Raw genomic sequence first — 6,535 nt, 5'->3', positions numbered from 1 at the left:
TTCTGACCCAGTCCATTTGTTTTATGCGCTGCCAGCAATATCACTGTAGCGGAAAACGTATTTCATGGTGTGCTGGGTGGTGGAAGCAGCACTTAGATACAGGTACACTAATTCCAGGTCAGCAAGAAAGAGCCAAGCCACCCTGACGAGACCCAAAGTGACCCCTTTTAACTCTTGAGTGAAGTGTTATTTTACTCACCCAAGAAATTGCTGGAAATGAAATAAATCTTCAAGAGGAATAAAAATGCCAGGGCGAGGAAAACATTTTTTTTCAGGGCAGTAGTCTTGAGCTTCTCGGCGGTGGTGATTGTTTTTTAAATAAGAATGCAGAGCGTTGGGTGTGCTTTCCATTTCCCTTCAACCTCGGCGTTCCTGCACTTTCTAATACACATCCTACTTGGTCCTTTTCCGCCACTTTCTTTCCCCTTTCCGAGTTGTGAAAATATTAACAGGGTATTTCCAAGATCTCAAGTGTATCTTGGCTGTAAGTTCAATGGACCATGTGTTGGGACAAGAGCAGGGAATGTGGTGACTGCTGCGTGTGCCAAGGACCAGATGCATCTGGGTGCTTCAGGAGATGGAAGACCAGGGAGGCGGCTACTGTGCGGTGACCAGAAACCGACGCAGAAAAGCAGGAGCTGATGGGCCTTAGGGTTCCTGGGTTCTACACACTCTTTCCTTCCTCTCTCCACGTGAAGCCTTTGATCTGCTCTCTCTGTTAAGTAATTTCCTTTGCAACAATATAAAAATTACCAGACCCAGGGCTTTGTGGCCGTCTTCTGTGGGACAGTAGCTATTATTGCCTAAATAATGACTTGAAGGCCACCACATGGATTCACGCCTGCTTCTTCATCCCCCCATGCCTGACGTCTCTGGTGCTAAATTGGGATGCATCTTGGTTCCACTCTAAAGTCATCTGTGATTGTGGGGCTTCAAAATCCTCATGGAAATGCACCTTTAAAAAGAATCCGAGTTACAAGCCTTAGACTGTATATCTTGATATGTGACCCCAAACTCAAATCAAAGCCAAATTTCTCCGCTATATTCATTAGATAATGAATTCTCACTCCTTCTGCAGTGCTGTCTCATTCACCGTCACCATCAACCGCTGCTTTGGATTTCACTCAAATTGTGGCCAGAGCGCCGCACTGCCTCAGGGTTGTGGACCCTGATTCAAACAATCGAACAGAGACTGGACGGTCCCCTTTGATTCGGCTGCCATATGTCCGTGCTTCCTGTCTGTCCCGGAATGCTGCTCCTTTCCCTGAATCACCCATCCCGTGTCCTGCCTTTCTCTTCCTGACTTGGGAAGTATGACTTCCGTCAGCATCTCTGGGGACTCAGCTGCCATTCTCTTGTTGCCGTGTGTTTGCTTATCAGCCTCTCAGCGAGGCTGGCTGTGGAACCACTGGGAGGAAGCGCTGATCCATACGGCACATGTGTCCATTCTTTGGTGGCTGCAGCCAGTGGAGCTTCAGATGATGTTTAAAATATTAGTGCTGGCCGGGTTGTTTAAGGTTGCTGCAGGGTAGACATGGCAGGAACCATCGCATGGAGTAACAGAGAAAAATTAACACCAACCGATTAGGGCTACTCGGGAGCAAGAGCACAACTTGCCAAAGACAGAAGTAGATTCCAGCGAAGTCCGTCCATACACCAACATGCAAGGAAGAATAAACCTGGGGATTTGTCTTTCGGTAGCAAAGTGGTATTAGTGTTTGATCAGTCCTATGCCCCCTTTTATGTTTCCACCCCCAGGCTGAAGCCATTTGCTGGAGGAAGTCACAGGATTGGGTAGCAGTGGTCAGCCTACCCAAATCCAGTGGGGCCATAGGGATAGATGGATCTCCACAGACTCTCTAGTCAGGGGTCCACCGTAACCCTTGTAAATATCTGCTCCGTCCTGGAAAAGAGGAGGCAGGAATTCCCCGCTTGAAACCCAGAACACTTGGTGCTACCAATTTAGTCTGTTTGGGGGAACAGCTGGGGCTAATAAACTGATTATGATCTTTCCTCTTAGGTAATATTTGTAGTGTTGTCTAAAAGGTAATATGGCAGAATGAGCAATATCTAAACATGTCTTAATCATGTTTTCTTTGCATAGAGATCACGGTCCCTTGCTCTTTTTGTCATCTGTCTTGTCGGGCAGATGAGGAGAAATAAAGCTTGTCCCTCTTCTGCCAGAGAAGGTCAAGTAGCATCACTTGTTTCCCTACGGAGGCTCAAAGGGCTCCCTGGGGGACATAAGAAGGAGTCACAGGGGCCCCTGTCTGGGTTGGAACTGGCACCTGGTGAACTGCGAAGGCACTGGACTCACCTCCATCCTCAGCTCCCTGCCACGAGCAACCCCAGCTCGGGCTCTGGCTGTCATTCAGAAGACAGGACACTCACAGGAGGTGGTGTGTTCTAGAGGCAGCAGGGATAACAACTGGATTTTGCTCAGCATTGCTTGTAATTAATGGGGGTTAGAATAGAGTATAAAGTATAAAACTTATTGGTTTTGTCGTTGAGGGATACATCTCATTGGGATAAAAAATAGCAAAAAAAATTTTTTTGCCTGGATAAAGATCTCATTCTCTTTAAACCATCACTTTATTCAAACAACTTCCCAAACCTTTTACCTGGGAAGGTGGGAGGTTGCATAAGACACAAGACATCAATGTCTATAATGATGATCTAGCACAGGCTCCTCCTAAATGTCTCCTTGTCCTCACCGACCTGATGCCCTCCTCTCCCTTCCTGTGCCAGACAAAGCATTTCTGTAGGGAATGCCGCCGTCTGCCCAGTCCCCCAGAGCTGGAACCTCACAGGTACCATTGGCGGCTCCTTTGCCTCCCTCAGAAGCCCAAATGGCTTCAATCACCAAGTCGTCTCAATGTTGCCGTTGAGTTTTCCCCATGTAACCGAAGTTTCTTCTGCCTTTGACTTAATTCAGATACTCTCTTACTGTGTTATGCCTGGAGTGTAATGAAAGCTTCATAACTCTTTCTTCTCCAATCCATCCTGCAGGAGTAATTGACTTAAGAGATTGCTTTTCATCATCCTTGCCCTTTCAAAGACCTTCTACCTTCAGAATGAATACCAGATTGACATTCAGAATCTTTGGCCAGTGGTTCCAGACTATGACCAAATCATACCTCCCACTACTCTGCTGCATAAATTCTGTCTTACGCTTCAACACGCGCTTCAACCTGCCTGATGCCTTTGCAGACTCTTCATACAATACAATAAAAACGCCAGAACATTCCTCTCTGTCACACCCCTTCTTCAGAACCGAATTTAAATTTTATCTTTTCCATGAATCCTCTTTAGTCCTTTAGCCAGGTCCTTTCCTTCCTGTGCATGTGTTTTTGAATATTCTGTACTTTTTTAGGCTTGTCAGTGCCATGTCTCCATACAAGCTTTAACTTCCTTGAGAACAAAGCCTACCCTGAACACCTTCCGGGATCCCTCAGAGATCGGGCACAAGAATCTGTGCGTGACATTAGAGGCATTGTCATTGTTGACCAATTGCAGTAAAGGAAAGTAGACTCCAAGTGATGACTGAGAACATTAGAGTAGATTGATAACTCCTTGTATCGGAAAAGACCAGATTTTTGGAGTCTAAAACATCAAATGCTTCGTAATTGGGGTGGGAGCCCATGGCCATACAAGTTGTGCTCAACCTGCGCAGCTGTGCAGGGAAGTGCTACTGATTAGTCAAGAGATCAGAAACGAGAGCATTGGCGTGAGCCTATGAGAGGCCGTGAATGAAACACGCCCTGGAACACTCAGCGTGTGCGTCTCATGAAGCCCGTTCGTGCCAGCGCTCCCGCTCATAAACGGAGAGCGCGTGTGAACAGCAAATCATACAGCGTCTCTTGCCAAATCAAGGGAGTGTTTTTTGTATGCTCAAATCACACTACATCTTATGATTTTCTAATCCAACATGGCATTAGGTAAAATCGTTCAGCTATTATGGAAAGGAGTTTGACGGTGCCTCAAAAAGTGGAACAGAGCATTACTACATGAACTAGCTATTTCATTCCTGGGTACACACTCACAGTAATTAAAACTAGGCTTTCAAAATTCATATGCATGCATGTTCGCAACTGCACTACTCACAACAGCCAAAGGGTGGAAGAAACCTAAATGTCTGTTAGTGGATGAACGGACAAAGCAATTGTAGTATATGCCACAGTGGAATATTATTCAGCCAGAAAAATAAATGACGGACTGATACAAGCTACAATGTGGACGATGCTCCAGTTATGCCTGTGAAAGAAGTCAGACACCACAGTCACATAGTGTAGGATTCTGTTTACATGGAGTCTCCAGAAGAGGTATATCCATAGACCTTAAAAGGCCGATGGGTAGTTGGCAGGGCCTGGGAGGCTGAAGCATGAAGAGTAGCTGCCTAGTGGATGATGGGTACCCTTTGGGGGTGGTAAAAACTATTTTGGAACTAATAGAGGTGGTGGTGGCACACCACTGTGAGTGTATTAAATGCCATTGAATTGTTGTCTTTACAATGTGCAATCTTATGTTATGTGAATTTTTCCTCCTTTTTAAAAAATGCATCCCTTATCACGATCCAATGCGTTCAATGAAGTACTTTTTCTAGTGCGACACCAGCATTACACTGTGGGAGGGAAGTAGGTAGATCAAACGGTGTCTCTGCCGTTATAGATTTGATAAACCATTTGGGAAAGAAGTCACAATCAAAGCAATTGAACAATGATATAAAACCGAGTAGAATAAGACACTTCTCCAGTCATCGGAGAAGTGTGCTTGTATGCTGACTTTGCTTCCTGTCCTCGTTGTGTCAACAGGTGTTGACCCTGGGAAAGTCATTTCATATTCCATAGTTTACGGAAAGGCAAAACCAAATACAATGGCCTCTAAGGCTTCTGCTAGTCCAAGAAAACATGGGGAGATGTTAAAGACAATAGTGTGTGGCAGAGATAATGCACGTCGGGGAAAGCTAATGCCTGAGAATACATGAGGGTCCGTCATCCCGGGAGAAATGCTGCAAAGAAGGGCTAAGAACATGCAGATTGCCCGTGACCCAGACCCAGAAGACTGGGTTCCAAGAATTGCTACTGCCAAGCCATGAACTTCAAACCGATTTTACTACTGAACTAATATATAATGAGAAAATGAATTTTCTGTAAAAATTTAAGTGTATCCTTAAGCTATAGCTAAGTCATTCCTAGATGATGTTCTATTTGATTCATCCAAAAAAGACACACTCTTCTCCAAAACCGAGACCCAGACATAAAAATGCTACGTAGCTAAAATAAAATCCACTAGCAACCCAACACAACACACATTGAATTTGATCAGCACGACGATTACATTTCACTGCTTTGAAATTGAAGTTGTCAGTGGTGGATTTTGTCCTGTTTTATGTACACTGGACATTTTGATGGAATGATTGAAGTTGGGATGAGGAAGATTTAGGAGTGAAAGCCTGGCTAGGATGAATCTTTTATATTAATTGTATATTACCCACCTCAGATCCACTGGTTATTTAGTTCTCAATATAAATCACACAAAACAAACTGCCCCCTAAACAATAATTACACTAATGCCTTAAGCAGACATTTTCTCAGCCTCCCTAGAGTAGATGCGTTATTTACAAGGAGGCTGCACGTGTCTGAGGACAGGCGATGGCTTTGGCGGCCCCTGGTTGTTGCACAGTCTTCCGCCGCCCATTACCATGTCACGGAGCCGAGGGCCTGGAGTTTTCTCTTTCCACAGACACTCTTTGAAAGGTGCTTTTCTTCTTGCGTTTCATCTGGTATGTAAATTATCAAACTGCAAAGCTGCCTGTCCGAGGGGGTTTTATAACCCTCCATTGTGCACACATGTCGCTGATGAGTCTCCCCTTTGTGGCGTTCGTTATTTGCAAAAAGTCTCCACCCCCCACATGAAGCCCCCCTGCCTCCTTGTCTCTCCAGCTGGAGACAGGAGTGGAGGGTGGGGAGTGTGGAAGTAGGAAGTAGATAGACTCAGCCCTTTCCTCCTATAGGGAGCCGCTTCCTGGCAGAAGGACATCAGTGGCTGTCATGTGAATGATGACAAAGGAGGAACAGCAGTGTGGAGTTTGGAGGGGATGCACTGCCACCACTCCAAGCTCAGGAAGCCTGTGATGACCTGCGGCCACGTTCGCAAGCCGCCCTCCCTGACCCGGCCCAGACTCCCTGCCAGACACACACGCACACACACGCCTATTCATACACTCTCGAGGGCTGAGAGAATCACCAAAGCACACTGCCCTGGCCCTTCCTTCAGCTCCTTGCACGCCACGGCTGCAGAGACACCTTCCAGAAAAGCAAGCAAAGATTTTTGTCCCTTTTCACACCTTCTTCAGCAAATTTCTGTGGCAGAATATTTGGGAATGGGAACAAGTACAAATGCAAAAAAAAAAGTGTTTATGAATAATGGAACATTTCAAATCCATCTGGTTTCTGAGACATTTTTTAGTTTCTCACTACAGCCAATTATATAGCATGCTTGAGTGAGAAGTGGTTCTATCCTGAGGCTCAGTCTG

Source organism: Phyllostomus hastatus, unplaced genomic scaffold (genome assembly GCF_019186645.2).
Source record: "Phyllostomus hastatus isolate PE091 unplaced genomic scaffold, TTU_PhHast_1.1 phas_scaffold_555, whole genome shotgun sequence".
Lineage (NCBI taxonomy): Eukaryota > Metazoa > Chordata > Mammalia > Chiroptera > Phyllostomidae > Phyllostomus > Phyllostomus hastatus.
The sequence above is the reverse complement of the archived record's forward strand: the minus strand, read 5'-3'. Positions refer to the sequence as shown.